General features: G+C 51.4%; 1 protein-coding gene across 14 annotated transcripts in view; it reads right to left on the bottom strand.

Annotated features, from left to right (window-relative positions):
* The window catches only part of LIMCH1 (LIM and calponin homology domains 1), a 302,543-nt gene that overhangs the window by 218,183 nt on the left and 69,184 nt on the right, over positions 1-15,176 (bottom strand). Inside the window, exon 1 of one of the 14 annotated variants that reach the window (XM_041742405.1) lies at positions 14,423-14,459. The exons of the other annotated variants lie outside the window; for them this stretch is intronic. The gene's annotated coding sequence lies outside the window, so the exon portion shown is untranslated. Of the gene's footprint in view, positions 1-14,422; positions 14,460-15,176 lie in introns of those variants that run through there. 14 annotated transcript variants of the gene reach the window in all.

The raw sequence follows: 15,176 nt of genomic DNA on the forward strand, positions 1-15,176 counted from the left end.
GTTAGCAGCATCGGGTCCCACTGTTGGACAATGTCATGCAAATTAACCTTCCCAACTAGGAAATAACTTCAAAATGAGCTAATAAGTAAGCAGGCAGTGGTTGCCTTGGCAGCAAAAGCCGGCTTTGCCGTTTTCCAGTTCTTTCTCTGTGGGGTTGGCAGGGGTGGGGGCGGCGGTGGGGTCAGGCTCTGAGGACAAGAGCTGGAGCCGAGAGAAAGGGCCTAACTGGGGCTGGGCTGTTCGATTCCAAGAAGGACGATGTACACCCAGGAAGCCCGTCCTCGGCTTGCGGGGAAGCGAGGCTCACGGCAGCACAGTCAGCCTCAAAGGGAAGAGGACGGGCAGGTGGGAGCTTCACTGGAGACGTGGATTTTCACGCAGAACAAAAAGGAGAAAGAAGAGGAAACCACACAATAGTGGAACGTGCGGTGCCGCCCCAAAGGCGGAAGTCCCGACCAGGCCCGTGACTAAGGAGCAAAGGTGCCAACGTCGAAGCCACCGTGTGCGACTGGAGCCGCGACCTGCAAGCTGCAGAACATCCCCGTGCTTTTGGAACTTAAAATATTTCTGCGTTCGTCTATAGGACAGGGGACGACGTGTTGAGTGCTGATGCCCAAGGCCCGTCCTCGCCCCCTCCCAAGCCCCATTCAGCAGAATCGAGGAGTCCAGGGGCTGGAGATGCGTCAGGGGATGGCGGGAGGCAGACTCCAGTTTTCTTCTGACCATAAAAATAAATGCTTTAAAATAATTGCTCTTTTATATAAATATATTTAATTGGAGTTCAATTTGCCAACATATAGCATAACACCGAGCGCTCATCCCATCAAGTGCCCCCCTCAGTGCCCGTCACCCAGTCACCCCATCCCCCCACCCACCTCCCTTTCCACCACCCCTTGTTCGTTTCCCAGAGTGAGGAGTCTCTCATAATTGCCCTTTTGAGGGCATTTCTGACTCTTCCCAAGAAGTATAAATAATTTTCAATCACCCGACGAGGAATGGGGGACTGTAGTAATGAGTGTATTTTACGCAAGCTTCTCATAACGGCATCTCGGCTCCCACATCTCCTCTAGGACGAGCCGTGCACACAGAGTGGGCTGGGGACTAAAAACTTGGTCTGTCCTGATAAAGGACAATTTTAGAGTAATTTAAATATGTAAGTGTCCCCAGATTATCCAGCAACACCTCCTACAACCTTTACATCCCAAAATCAGATTTTCTGCTCACTATTCCACTCTGTGGTTCTTCAGCAAACGCCCGCTGCAGGTGCTCATGGGACGTGCGCCGGGAAGGAACGTGTCCGTGGAACACGCGGCACAGCACTGATCTCGCGCGTTCCCAGCAGGCGCCCACCCCAGACACACGCCGGGTGCTCAGGATCGCTTCAGTCGGACATTCAGGCACCTCCACGATCGGATCCCAGTCTGTTATCCCGGGAGAAAATTTTTAACTATGATAAAAAGCGGTGTCACTGCTTTAGGAATCAATTCTAAGAAACCAAGTGGAGGGGCGGCTGGGAGGCTCCACTGGCTGAGCGTTGGCCTTGCGTCCCCACCACGACCCCGGGGCCCTGGGATCGAGTCCCTGCTCAGCGGGGAGCCTGCTTCTCCCTCTGCCTCTGCCCCTCCACCTGCTGCTGCTCTCAAATAAATAAGTAAAGGAGCCAGGAGAACAGGCGCGGGAGGTCCGGGAATGCGGAGGCCGGGCCACTAACCGCACTCAGCCATCCCAGAGAACTGGTGGAGGTAAAGCGTTTGGCCTCCTCGGGAAGGGGGCCGTGGGGAGACGAGGGGAGCAGGACCTCTGGCCTCTGGCAAGGCTCCCCGGGCTCCCGGAATGGAGGCAGGAGTCCTGGAGGACAGAAGAGGGGCCAAGGAAAAAAAAAAAAAAAAAGAAGAGGGGCCAAGGGCTCAGCCGAGCCCCGACCACGCTGCCAGGATGTGCTGGCCCCGCAGCTCTCCTGCCTCGACGGCACCTCCAGCACCCGCTTGACTGGCCCGTCGCACGTCCACGCCATGACCTATGCCCCTCGTAGCCGCGCGTCTCTGCAGCCCCCTTGGGAGTTCGTACTCGAAGACTGGCTCCTAAAGATAATGTTATTTATTTCATCATGAGACACAGAGACAGAGAGAGGGGCAGAGACCCAGGCAGAGGGAGAAGCAGGCTCCCGGCGGGGAGCCCCACACAGGACTCGATCCCAGGACCCCGGGGTCACGGCCTGACCCAAGGCCAACGCTCCACCCCGGACCCCCCCGGGGGTCCCCACTCAAAAGTTTTTTCTAAAGAGGGAAGTGACCTGGAGAAAACCGCGGAGTCAGCCCGGAGGTGAAAGTTAATCTTTTCCCTCGAGGGCCCTGTCAGCCCAAGGCCAGAAGGACTGGAGGACAAGGCTGGCTGACGGCCACACCGTTTCCCTTCAGAGACGGCGGCAATATCTAAAATTGATGGTGGTGAAGCTCTGCACGGCTCTATGAAAACCCTAAGAGCCAGAATTTGCAAACTTTAAGCGGGTGGCCAGTAGGGTATGGGATGTAGATTAGGTGTCCGCAGAGCTGTTATCAAACAAGAGTTAAAAGAAAGACTGAATGAGTCGTCCCTCCTTCCACATCTAGAACATCGCCTCCAGGTCCAGAGGCGGCCGAGGAGCGCAGCAACGCAGGAGGGGACCCACGCGCCCAGGGCCTGGGGGCCAGCCAGGTGAGCGGCCGCTGATGCTGCAGGGACAGGGCAGCGTTCACAACACGGGCCTCGAAAGCTGTAGCTACTCCGCATCGGACGTGCACTGCTTTGTGACGGGACCCCTGGTGCCGCCGAGCCCGAGGCCACCTCCGAAGAGGAATCCAGGATGGACAAGCCACACGTCGTGGTTGCAGGTCCACAGCTGGCACAGCAGCACCCGCCTTCTGCTGTATTCAATGCTCACTTTCCATTTTAAAGAGACTTCGAAAGATCAAGAACATTAGGGATTTTATCGCTTGTCGTTATGTAAAGTGTCACGGACTGGATTTACGTGCGTGCGGGCTTTCCCTGGTTTAATCATAAACGCATGGGCTAGTCCTTTAAATTCCAGCTAATTGCCCGAGGGCTCGTGTTGCCTTCCAGTACTTACTCAGCACATCTCTCCATTTGTTCACCATTCCAGAACGGGTAGAGGATGTGTGGCACATTAACTCGTTAGCTAGTATGGAAAGAAAGCAACCGACGTTCAAAACTCACTTCACTCCAGCTCCTCCCACGTGGTTCCCCACACAATGACTTCTAAGGGTCATGGTTTCACGGATTATCTGTGTTGGCAAACCTCGGGATGATCTTCCCTTCCGTATTGGTTAGGGATCTAGTCTTCCACCCGTTTTCACACACACGTGTACAGGGTATTAGGACACTCAGAGGCTTCAAAAGTACAACGGGACTAGGAAACGCGGGCCTAAATTCCCTGCGCCCGGCCGCACCCCCAGCCCCCCGCCCACACCATCCCCATCTTCTACGTCTTGTCGGGCTTCAAACAAGCCAAGCTTATTACACTGCTACGTTCCCGTTGTACCTGCGGCTGAGAACACTCCCCTCATCTCCTGTTTGGAAAATGGATTGGCAAAAACCCTCCAACCCTCTGACAAGAAAGACCTACTTTAGAACAATTACTCAATGTACGGAGGCTTCAAACCATAATCCTTTAGGGAAACTTCCTTCTATTATATCTGAACCTTTAATTCTTCCCACAATTGTAATTCTCTGGGAATTCTTCATACGGGGAAATAAAACCCACTCCAAGTTGCTATGTATTTATCTCAGCCACAAAGAGCTGAAGTCTTCCAAAGATTGCATTTGTTTCACTGAGCCATTCTGGGAATGCATCCTGGAAGAGAAAGGTTACTGCCAAGACCAACAGACAATAAACCAAGATGTAAAGGTCAGTAGCCTACCCATCTCCAGAATGCACAGGAACTCCCCTCTCAAGTCATTGGTGCAAAATTAATTTCTATTTTTAGGCTAAATAAGTGCCATTTGAAAAGTATTGTGGATGGGGCACCTGTGTGGCTCAGCGGGTCAAGCATCTGACTCTGGATGTTGGTTCACGTCATTGCCCCCACGTCGAGCTCCTCGCTGAGCATGGAACCTGCTTAAGTTTCCCTGTCTCTGGGCAGGGGGTGGGGGTGACTGGGTGACAGGCACTGAAGGGAGCACTTGATGGGATGAGCACTGGGTGTTAATCTGTATGTTGGCAAACTGAACACCAATAAAAAATAAATTTGCAAAATAAATTAAATAAATAAACAAAGGAAGGAAGGAAGGAAGGAAATTAAAAAAGAAAAAGATTCCCTCTCTCTCTCCTCCTGCCCGCACCCTCCACCACTCACACATGCTCTCATCATTCTCTCTCTCTCTCTCTCTCTCTCTCTAAAAAAAAAAAAAGAATAGGGGATCCCTGGGTGGCTCAGGGGTTTAGCCCCTGCCTTTGGCCCAGGGTGCGATCTTGGAGTCCCGGGATCAAGTCCCGCGTCTGGCTCCCGGCATGGAGCCTGCTTCTCCCCCCTCCTGTGTCTCTGCCTCTCTCTCTATCATAAATAAATAAGTAAATCTTCAAAAAAAAAAAAGAATAAAAGGAAAAGAAAAGTATTGTGGAAAGATACAAGTTGGCAGGTAAATAGATAAGGAAACCTTCACATACTTTCATGTTTTCCTTGAATATCTAATTGGGGAAGCTAATTATAACAATTCGCTTCTACTGTTTTTCTTGAAAATATTAAGAGTGCTTCCAGTTACAATTTTTATTGCCAAAACGTTTGAGGACAAAAATTCCACAAACGCCTTCAATTCTTTAGGCTTTCTGGTTGCCTTACAGGGGCTCCCATCTCAGAAGAGAGCCATCACCTTCACCCTAGACTAGTGCTGGCAAACTTGGGATGGGATGAAGCCCTACGTTTCATGGTCAATCAACTGATCATCAGTCAGAGGCTTGAGGTCTAAATATGCTTCCTACAAGTTAATAAAGAGTGGGGACATGGTGGAGGGCCCTTTGATCTGCACCTACAAAAGCACGCAGTGGTTATTGAGCAAGACCACCAGAGCCAGAAGAAGTTGGCGACATCGCCAGTGAATCGTCTAGCATGTTAACCTCAGTCTGGTGGTCTGGTTATCACATCAGAGACTGTGGATGCGCAGACTTGAGCAAAATACAGTCCACAAGATTTCTTTTATGAGAACCATATGCCTAACCACTAGGGAAAGGAAGATTATCCAAAGAGATACTCAAATCCCCAATGTTGAGCAAGGCTAAAAATCAAATCCCATGGCTCTGACGGCCAGCCTCTGAGGCCCCGACCTTCCTAAGGATGCCCCTCCTTAGGGCAGATGGAACCTCACGTTGTTGTCCTTAGCAAAGGTTAACGGTTGTGTTAGCTCCTCTGTTCCCAGGGTTATTTGGGGAGGGAAGTGCTGCTGTGACATGTTGACTCCTTAATGAGAGGTAGAGCTTGCCAGGCAAAGACGCCATCGTGTTGAGCAATGAAGAACCACCACGAGTCCAAGTTTGCGCTGGCCCGACACCAACCAAATATTCCCAGGACCAGTGGACTTACCTTTAAGGTCAAGCTTATGTATTAATATTGACTTTCCCTAAAACTCTGTCATTGTGCATCATCCTTACCGTTTCTTAATGATGCTACAAAAATAAACCCGCACTGTGCCCCGAACAGCAGAGAGAAATACGTATGAAATATGACCGAATGGTCACCAAGTGGCTGCTTAGGAGGATCGAGAATAAAATTGTGCACAAAGAAAATCTGCTAGAGCTTAAACTAAATGAGTGCCTAATTTGGGGAAGTGTTGGGACTCCTACCAACTGGAAGAGGTCTTGGGTCTCTGAGTCATCTGCACACATTTCAACTCCCTTCTGACCCCGTTGACAATTGCAATCCGGACAGAAACATCTGCCCTATCTGTCTGATTGCAGGGTTTTCTCGGGCAGCCTTTTCTTTTTATCAATCATAGTTTCGGCTGGGCCTCGGCAGCCTGCGGGGCCTTGAGTCCATGAGTCTGATGTGGCACGTCCTGCAAGACAAACAAGTAAGGGGGCGTAGGTTGCTGAGTCACTTGTATTGCTGGTTCTCGATTATCAATCACCTTGAGGCCAAGCAAATCTCCTCGCACCCGTCACAGGCTGCAAGAGAGGTCCAGCAGCACCTGCAGCGTTGCTCCCTTGCGCCCAAACTGCTCCCTTGGTTCACGGAGAACATCCCACTTTATCTGGCATGAGGGCTTTCCTTCACCAGGTGTGTCTCTGATGTCTTCAGAAAAAGTTTAGGCATTGCTTAACAAAAACCGTGCATTAACAGATCTTCATTTCTCCTAGGAAATGCTGCTTTTGGATCCCATACGATGGTTTTGAAAAATACAGCTGCCTTGGCTTCCTGAAATCTGGAAAGCTTTACAGCATGAAAGAAGAATGGTTTCACCGGATGGTAATCTATCTGCAGGAAGAGCAAGGTCCATACTATTAAATGTGTTTATCCACCGAGTCATCTGAATATTCCGTGATTTGCTTTAAACACCATAATCAAATGCTGCTTTTTAAGTTCAACATAGATTCAGGAAGAGCAATCTGGAGTCTCCCAGGTGGTCTGAACTCACTGTGTTTGTTGTGTGTGATGCACTCCCCAGAGCAGAACGAGAAGGGCATTCCATAGGACGTTTTTCTCTTTACACCGGAGCCTGGGACACAAAGCTTTCACGAGGGAACGCGTTCCCCCCAAAGGTGAGACTGTCACTTACTAATGTTTCCATTTCAACAAATCTCTAAACACACAGAAAAACGAGATGACCCTTCCTCTGATAAAAATCTAGCATCAAACATTGGCAGGCGAAATTTAAGTCACGTCCTGAATTGCTAAACAGTCCTACAAAAAGGGTCACCGAACACGGCACGTAGGCATGTCTCCCTTGAGTTTACTTAGCCATTCCTGTCTTCAAATTAAAAAAAAAAAAAGTTTTTTCAGTTTTCCAGCAACTATTACCTATCTTGGTTAAACCACAGATGCCTAATACTGTAATGATCTGTGATTAAATGGAGTGAGGAGGGAAAGCAGACCTGCGCCCCTTACGTGATTAAAACTCAGTCTGTTAAAAAATTTTAAAAAATAAAAAATAAAAAATAACTCAGTCTGTTATTATTTTCCATTTGCATCACGGTAACATGAGCTTTTTTGTGAGAAGCTATATTTAGGCTTCTGGGTGGTGGAGAGTCTCTTTCCTCATCAACACAGGGTACAGAGAAAATGAATACAGAGAAAGTTTGTCTGGAAAACGCAGGTAATTGCACCCGTAACGGTGACCCACACAAGTGAAGTTGTAAACTACCACCGAAATCACTCAATCCATTGGTTCGTCACATACCCAATTTCTTCCTTCATGCTTTTGCTCCACACATACATGTGGAGCTTCGGAGGTGCCAGGGAACATGCCAAGCATGCACACAATACTGAGAAAAAATAAATACTGACCCTAAGTGGTGGTCTTTTTTTATTTTAATATTCTTTTATCGGCTTCAATGGTGATCTCAAGGTCATGAGAATCCCACTGTGGGTTCCACACTCAGTGTGGATTCTACTTAAGAACTTCTCTCCCTCTTCCTCTGCCCTTCCTCTCTCTCCAAATAAATAAATATTTCCTAAAAAATTAAAAATAAATAAATAAACTAAATGCCTGGAGAAGGAATCATATCTGTTTCACTCACAGTCTCCATGTTCCCACTTAACCTAAGAGTTTAGGGACACAGAGAGACAAAGGAGCAAAACTATTTGGGATTCTAATTATATTTCCTCACCACAGGTCCCACCAAAAAAACCTGTAAAACTAATATATTTTTAGCTTTTACTATTATTAGTTTATTCTAGCAAATGAGTTTAGGTTATTAGCAAAGTGGTTACTTGGTATTAATTTTTTTATGAGTTCTTTCATTCTTTAGGAAATCCAACAACAACAACAAAAAAAAAACCAAGGAAAAGAAAACTAAGGACCTACATACAATTTAGCAATCAAAATTCCTAAACGAAATGCACTGTTCAGAAATCCAAACTTGTCACCATTTAAAAATGCATTTTTTGAGTATCTGTGAAAGATCTTGTTCCTAATTTGTTTTCCAAATCCCATGCATATTTTAGATGCTGAGGGTGGGGAGGAAGAAAAACTCCAAATATTTCATACAAATTCCACCCTGTCTTCATTTTCTTTCATATTAAAACCGAGGAGCAATAATGCCTTTACCAAAGAGGGGGCGAAAATCGCGGATTTGAGAGACTGCACACCTTAGGTTTTCAAGTCTTTCTCTACAGAAACTGATCAACAGAGAAAGCCAGAAAGAAGGCTGAGCCAAGGAATCTAAAACAGACATACGTATTTTGAAAAAAAAAATTAGATCTTTACTTAAGATTTTATGGATAGATTTTATTTGCAAAAAAAGCCGCTCAAGTCTCCATTTTCATTTAAAGCAGAGGCAAATTTCATTATTCATTGATCCCCGTAATGATTTAGAAATGCATTTCCATATTTTCTCCCCATGAATTCATTTGAATTCGGAAGATCAGCTAAACAGTCAACCCACAGCAATCCGCGTCATCCTTGACCTTCCAGGACAAAGGGGTGGGGGTGGGGGGGGGGATCGAGGCCGGTGCCCCTCCGTGGGCAGCGCCCCAAGGGACGGGCGTCCAAACAGTGGCACGGAAGCGCATCTGCCGGAAAAGGGTCAGTGAACAGAGTCAGAGACTTGGGACCAGGTGTACCGTCGGCGCCTTCGTGGCCGGCCTCGCCGCAATGTCACTGATATCGGGATGTCCCTCATGTTTTTTATGCTCCGTCGCATCGAATTGGGTCCACCCAAACCGCCCGAGACAGACTGGGCGTCGTTCCTTTATCTTGTAGACCCCAGAAGCCCAAATGGTACCGTACTGCGCCACTTACCCGGGACTGGCTCCCGGGACAAGTTACCCTGCTAAGTGCAGGCAGTTCTCGCACTTCCGTGCGACAGGTTTTATTCCCGAGGAAAGCGTTAAAGTCAAAAATATTCCAGCAAGAAGTGACTTTGCCATAGAAACACTGTTCTAATTAGATGCTACTTCCCCGGCACATACCCTCAAACATACACTGCTCCCACTGCCAGGTCTCAGCACCTGGGCTGTAATCCAGCCTTAAAGATGTCCTTAAAATTGTCACTTAGAGAAGAGCAACTAATAACAAAATTGACACTGATGTTTATTCAGTGGTATTTTTCAGGTTTCCTTCCTTCCTCCTCTGGCAGCAAAATGAGCCACGAGGCACAGGCACCCTCCTTGGCGCCGGCCCCAAGTGAGGACGGGACAGGCCCCGTGTGCCAAGGATGGGACGGGCCCTCCCCGAAAGACAGGATGGGGCCCCCACTGAGGACGGGACGGGCCCTGCGTGCTTAGGACAGGACGGGGCCCTGTGTGCCAAGGATGGGACAGGCCCTCCCCAAAGGACGGGATGGGGCCCCCACTGAGGACGGGATGGGCCCCGCATGCTTAGGACGGGACGGGCCCCCCACCGAGGATGGGTCGGGCCGGCGCAGGAGCCCAGCGGCCGCCAAGTGAGATGGATGCGGAGGGAGCACCTGCAGGGATGCTTGCTCTCTGCCCTCGTCCTTTCAAATCTGTCCTCCCGCCCCCCCAGGGCTTGTCGTGGGTTCTGGAGATGACCCAGTGCAGAGAATGGCACAGCGGTGCCCTGCGTGTGGCAGGAGCGTGACGGGGCCCCCAGAGTGGCCCGAGCACCAAGCCCGCCACCTGATGCCCAAGGCCCCCTCCTCATTGCTCAGCACCCGGCTGCCCCACACCCGTCTGCCCCCTGCAAGGGCCGGGCTGCCACCCCAGCACTGCCAACCCGTGACGTCACGACTGCCAGCGCCGGAGACAAACCTCCAGATGTACCCACAGCCACCTGACGTCACCCAGGCCCCAGCGCACCAACAGGGGTGAGTGCCTAGTGGTGGCCTAGTGGCAGGCACCGTGCACAGGGCACAGGACATGGGGCATGGGGCACGGGGCAGGCCATGTGCACTCGGTGCCGCCCCAGGGCCACACCACAGGCCGCAGCACAGCGCAGCCCAAATGCAGGGAACCGAAGGGGTACCTGGGCCACAAAAGCTCGAAGGGGCCTGCGACACGAAGCGCGGGCAGGCCGATCCCGCCGGGCCCTGACTTGTGGCCCGAGCAGCCCTCCGAGCCTCTGCACCCTGCCGGCCGCTTCCTCGGCGCCGGGCGAGACGGGCAAGAGCGGCAGTGTGTCCGCACCCCGAGGTCACATGCGGGCGCCCAGCACCTCCCCAGGAGGGAAGGGTTTGGGCAGCAAATCCCACCCACGAGGGACTGGATGTGGCCACAATGACCCCGTGGTGGCTGTGGGTTCGGGCCCCACCACATGGGACGATTGGGCCTCTCAACCGCGTCCAACAGCAGCTGGAGACCGACCCACGGCTCCCGGGGCAGCGCACAACTCATGGCCATAAACACAGGAGCCGTGGAGGGGAGCTGGAAGACGAAGTGCAATCTATGTGGAAGGGGGGGCAACATGCAGGCCCGTTTGCACAAGCACGCCGACGTCGTTCTGGCCTATCCGTGAATGAAAACCAACCCTGCAACCCCCCTGCCCAGTACTGTAAAGGCACCTGCTGCACCCCCGGGGCAGCACCTGGCAAAGGAGCATCCCCTTTCCGGCCCTGCACGTGATTTGTGCTGGGAAAAGCGTGCTTCGATCCTTCCTTCCCTCGTGCCAGTTAACGACCTCGTGTCGGAGCTTCCTCTGCGCTGTGACCCCCGCGGTGGGGACCCCGCAGGACGAGGCGCACACGGCGCGCACTGCTCAGGAATCCGTCCCCCACGCTCAGTCTGCGGCGGAGTCCCCAGGCGTCCTCCAGGGCACACAGCCCAAGGCAGGAAAGCCCCTAAAGCCAGGACTGGTTTACGGCCTTGGTCCCCGAGCTCAGGCCCCTCGCACACTTCTGGCTCCCATTACACTAGCTGAGCAAGAGGTCGCTCGGGTCACGCGGGACCTTACAAGATTTCTGCAGAGAATAATGACTTTTCTGTACCTTTTCCTTATGCTCGGCACGACCGTCTAGACATGCAAAGCTATTTTTCATGGACACAAACTAGGTTTTGTGGGGGGGGGTTTTGTTTTGTTTTGGGAGGAGTTTTTTTTTTTTTAAACAGTGAGACAGGGAACCCTGGGTGGCGCAGCGGTTTAGTGCCTGCCTTTGGCCCAGGGCGCGATCCTGGAGTCACGGGATCGAGTCCCACGTCGGGCTCCCGGTATGGAGCCTGCTTCTCCCTCTGCCTGTGTCTCTGCCTCTTTCTCTCTCTGTGTGTGTGACTGCCATAAATAAAAATAAAAAAAAAAAAAATTTAAAAAAAAATAATAAAAAATAAACAGTGAGACACACACAGATTTACTTTTATCCTAAAGCAGGCACGCAGCTACACTGGCCGTTCTGGAAATCCTCCTTAGAGAAGACTTCTGTGTTGGGCTCAGGTTCCACAGGACAAAGAGCATAACGAAAGGGATCGAAAGGGATCCGAGCACCATGGGGGTATTGGACATGTTGCCGGGGGAGCTCTGGGGTGGCCTTCATTTCCACATTAAAGGAATTCACTTTATAGATAGGAAGTGTGGAAGACCAGCCCAAAGCAGGTATTTTATTTTTAAGATTTTATTTATTTATTATTGAGAGACAGAGAGAGAGAGAGAGGCAGAGACACAGGCAGAGGGAGAAGCAGGCTCCATGCAGGGAGCCCGACGCAGGACTCAAACCCGGGTCTCCAGGATCACACCTGGGCTGAAGGCGGCACTAAACCACTTAGCCACCTGGGCTGCCACCAAACCAGGTATTTTTACCCGAATTTTCCACTTCGTGATGCATGCCCTTAGTGGATTTGTTGTCTTCGGGCCGCCCTCCCGATGCATGGCCGCACACTGACTAAATCTGTTTCCCTACCTCTGAATGCACAGCACAGCTCCCCGCGGGTGAGTCCCCCTCCCCGTCCTGCCCGCAGCTTCACATACACCGGCTATTATTCAGCTGCTTCCCACGCCGCCCCTACAGTCCTGGCGACAGCACGCAAAAGCTGTTTTGCTGCAACTTGTGCTGCAAATAGCATGGTGACAATGTCAGGAAAAAAATCTCTCTGAGTATTAACTGGGTCACAAAGAGTATGCTCAACGCAAGCTGTCACCGACGTCCGGATATCACTTCTGAGTGACCCAGACCCACGAGCAGGCCCGGAGCGAGCCCACCACCCCAATGCGCCTGCGGGGACGACGGCCCACCTTCCTTCCGCTGGAAGAGCCCAAGGAGAAGAGGCCTGGAGGTGTGCCCACCCACGTGCCAGGTGGAGAGTGTGCACGGCGGGAGGTCCCCGTGTCTGCGTCCCTGGATCCGGGTGAGGAAACAAGAGGCTCAAGTCACCACCATCCACGTCACCCCCGAAGATGAAACAGGGCTTCCTGGCATCCTCATTCAAACGTCAGAATGTAGCTGTGGTCATTGCTTTGCTTTCTCTTTTTTTTTTTTTTTAAATAGAAAAATAAAATCTGAGAGATTTTTCTGCGGCTCCCTAAACTCTCCCACCCAGAGAAGTTGGAACAACTGAACTTCATAAAAATCTGTAAGCGCACGCACTGGAGACTGGCTGCAGCACTAAAGGTAGAGCATATGGTATCCCGGCTATTCCTTAAGGATGAGGGGGCCACGGGGTCATGCAGAGCCACCTGCCTTGGTATTATTTCTATGAAGCATCACATCTGTGAGTTCTACGCGTAAGACTTTTAAGACCGGATTTTTGAGACCCTGAAATCTTGCTCATTATATAGATTTCTACTTGATATACTTGGACACAAGACCATGCTCTTGTGGGATGTCCCCAGAGAGCTCCATCTGTGGCTCTAAAGGGACTGAGTTCTAATCCTGACCACTCAATCTGGACAAAGTTACTCAAGTTCACTCCCCGCCCCTCAATATTGTTATTTATCAAACAGAACTAGTATCTCACGAGGAGAAGGAAGGGGGGGGGGGGGCTCTATGCTGCTCTCACACCAAGAAAGGAATTTTAGTTTAAGTGACTTTGGCTGGACGTGGGAGGGACAGAGTCGTCTCCTAGGAGGAGCTACATGAAGCTTGGTGGTCTACAACAATACAAATATTCTCCTAACAATGTCAGAAGATAGGGCTACATTCCCGCTCCAGGCTTCCTGGGAGCCTGCCTTGTGTTTTCTAGCTGAATCGCCCACCCACATCCCTGAGCTCACAGCTCCTTCCTCTGCCCTCAACACGTATCCCTCCAACCATGTCTGGTTCCGTCATCCTATCTCTTTCTCCTGCCTCTGATGTCCTGGATTCCTCTTACAAGGAGACCTTGTGATTCCACGGGGCCGACTCCAATGACCTAGGAAAACCTCCCCAACTCAAGATCCTGAGCTCGATCCCATCCACAAAGTCTCTTTCACCACATAAGACAACATATTGAGAGGCCCCAAGGACGCAAGCATGAATGTACCGGGGCGGGGGGGGGGGGGGGGGGCATTATTGAGACTACCAGAGGGAAGGCGACCAGGTGAAGGTGGGCCAAGGCGATGGACTGAACAGCTACTCCAGACCCAGTCGCTTTAGCCATCATGACCGCCCTCCTCCTGCTTAGCTCCAAAACAGTAACTAGACGAGGACAGGGGCGCTGGCCCAGGAGGTGGCAATGGCAAATGGAACGGAGTCCTCTGGATCCCGGCTGGCCCCTCCTGCAAAGGGCTGGTCGGCGCTGCGGCCTGGCCTGGGGATTGTGGTCGTGAGACTAGCTAAACCCTCAACCCTGGGTCTCAGTTGCTGACATCCACGCTGGTGGTCAAGGCCTGGGGAGGCCCCTTCGGATGCTACAGCCAGCTTGTGACCTCATGGACCCCCAGCTCCCGGCCTAAGCCCATCACCTCTTAACTCAGCCATCCTCGGAGCCTTTCTCCTAAATTCAGGAACTTCTCGCTTCCTCTGCCACCACCGAGGAGCTAAGAGAGAACCGCAAGTGCCTGTGAGACCTCCCCCATCTGACCTCATTGGTTGTCCTCTCGCTCTGCACTCTTCAGCTTGCATGGAGCTGCTCCATGCACCAGCCTCTGCCCAGAACCCTAGAAAGGAAGTGGCACAAAACTCACCTCCGCCTTAGGCATGAGGCCCTCTGCTCTCAGACTCCCCTCGACCCGTCTGATTTGGGTCATGGGTTCCTCTCCTCCTTCTGGGCATATGTCTTTCCATCCATTAGGAGGTGGGATCTACTCCTCCCAACTCCCTGCCCTTGAGTCTGGGCCTGACCCCATTAACTCCCTTGACCGAGAAGATACGGCACAAGGAATGTTCTGGAACTTGCATGCCGAGCCTTACCTGGACTGGAACCTCCGCCTTCGGTCTCGTGAAAGCCCGCTAGCTATCTGGGTACGAGAACCTCGAGACCACAGTGCCGTGAGACAGCTCAAACTACAACGTGGGTGGTCTCTGTTGGTGGGAACACACAAGGCAAGCTCCCCCGCCCCCGCCCCCCGTCCACCAGGCGAGGTCCTGGGGCACCAGGCACGTTGGGGAAGGCTTTCTGGACCTTCCAGCCCGGCCCTGACAGCCGCGGAGGACGACCCGCTAACACCACGAGGCACAGAACTGCCCCGCTGAGCTGCTCAACGCAGGGAAATCCTGAGAAATAATACATTGTTGTTATTTTAAGCCACTAAGTTTGGTTTCCTGCCCAGGAATAGAGAACAAAAGCAGTCAGGAGGAAAAAGAAACAAATAGAAAAACAAATTATATAAATACATCCTAGTGACACGGCAAAAAGACACAAAACGACCAAGATGTGGCAGGCGCGCATCTCCACAGAACGCCGCACACCTGGTTCGGTTGTGCTTTATTTTCTCACTAAATGCACTTGCTCGTTTAACTCGGCTGTAGCCAAAGAACGACTGACACTCCTGTGTTCCTCCCCAAATGGCGTGCGAGGGCTCCCTGCCCCCCTGTAAGAGAATGTGATATGCAAAGTCACTGGACCACTGTCTTGCATAACAAACCAAAAGTCTTTTGACATCAGTGAGAAAATTCCTCAAGAATGCAGAGGACATAATGCCAATTGTTAAGTGTGAAATTCCAG

This window comes from Vulpes lagopus, unplaced genomic scaffold, assembly GCF_018345385.1.
Source record: "Vulpes lagopus strain Blue_001 unplaced genomic scaffold, ASM1834538v1 ctg48, whole genome shotgun sequence".
In the NCBI taxonomy this organism is placed as follows: domain Eukaryota; kingdom Metazoa; phylum Chordata; class Mammalia; order Carnivora; family Canidae; genus Vulpes; species Vulpes lagopus.